The following is a 1,836-nucleotide window of genomic DNA, read 5'->3' as shown; positions in this document are numbered from 1 at the left end:
GCAAGTGAGAGGGAGCAGTAACGAAACTCAAAGTGGCTTCATCAGCTGTCACACAGCAGTCTCCTCAGGATCAACATCTTCAACCCACAGACCATGAGCACAGGCCAGACCAGATACACCAGCCTTGAGCTCTGGATGAGGCGTGCTGCATGGTGCTTAGTTGTCAGCTCGGTTCAAATCACAACAGAAGGTAAAGTAACAAAAAACCCAGCCAATTCTGCATGACATTAACAAATCTGGATTGTTCATCCAGTTTGGACCTCCAATGCTTTACCACATAGTCTGTACATCTAAAATAATTTATCTACCTTCATATCAAAGTCTGTAGTTCTGCCCATAATGTGGCTCTCCTGTTACCAAAGTCCATGGCATTCACCCCACACAGAGCATTAAAACTCACTGAAAGGAAATACTTAAACAGTAACTAAGAGCTGATTAGTTCAGTAAACTATTTACCTGCTACTGTAGATACGCACTAAAATAATTTCAGTTCAAAATTTTGCTTCATAAAAGGAAGTAAACACAAAGTTAATCAGAGGGCAATAGGTCAGGTTGTATTATCTTGGGAGTGTCCATTTAGCAGAGAAACGAAATGAAATGAGAAGCCATTATAATTCAGCTCAGTAGTAACTGCCCGTGTACCACAGGCTTTTTTTATTTTTTAGTATAACCCAAGGCAGAACATGACTTGCTGATAAATACTAGAATTGAAAAACAATGCATAATTTTAGTGCTCCTTCTACAAATTTTTACAGGTACTGAGTTCTTTAAATCAAGACATGGTAAAAACTGTAATTTCCATAAATGCAAACATACATATATGCCAGCTTTAAATTAACATGCTAAAAATTAGTCTGACTATATATTTTACATAAATCCACAGTCAACAACTATGTTCTATGTTGGGTTTTTTTTTTTTAAACAGCAGTTACTTTTCCATACAATAAATGTTAATTTGTTTGTTTGTCTGTTTTTGACTCATTGCTGATTGTAATAAAGTCTTCATAGAAAGAACCTGTGTTTCTGCAAAGGAGAGATCTCAAAGTTAATGGGGAATTTAACTCCAAATTCAGTAAAGCATTTAGCTATGATTCATTTAAGCACTTCAATAAAAACCCAATATAAACAGATTCAAAGATAAGAGGCACAATTCCAAATGCCATTTAATTATTTATGAGCTTAAAATTGAACACATGCTTAAGTGCTTTGCTTAACTAATACTAACTGGTTTTACAGTAGCTGACTCATCTTTTAAAAATATAGCAACAAGTTTGATAATTATTTAACACCTGACCTCTCAGCATATGCTAAAACTCCTCCTTACTAGGGACAAATTCTGTAAAAAGGAAGCACAGAACTACAACATCATGTTGACCTGTGACAGAAGAAATGTAAACCAAATGAGCAAAACTGACACAACATTTTTTCCTCAAAGCCTGAATTACAAATCCTCAAGTCATGCAAAATCATTGATCCCTGTAAATTCAAGCTATAAAGACACATCATTCCTGTAGGACAGGTGTAACGATTAAGGGTAGATTTACAGGACACTACTCTTTGTAGCATTCCTTCCACTGCATTAAAATGGCTTTTAAAATAATCATAAATCATCATCATGATTATCAGCATCCTATCACGAACATCAGCACTTATCAAGAGGGAAGCATCTTTTTAACTCTACTGCAATGTAAATCTTGAAAGAGAAGCCATCCTTTGGGATACAGACTTACTGAGAAAGGAGGAGAAGAAAAGCACTACTGATCAACTGCGTTACTCTTTTCACATTAGTTCTTTATTTCAACTCCTGCTGTTCTCATTTCCCCCCGTTTCCTTTCC

The sequence above is a fragment of the Buceros rhinoceros genome, unplaced genomic scaffold (genome assembly GCF_000710305.1).
Source record: "Buceros rhinoceros silvestris isolate BGI_N320 unplaced genomic scaffold, ASM71030v1 scaffold5420, whole genome shotgun sequence".
Lineage (NCBI taxonomy): Eukaryota > Metazoa > Chordata > Aves > Bucerotiformes > Bucerotidae > Buceros > Buceros rhinoceros.
This window is presented reverse-complemented; position numbering follows the sequence as displayed.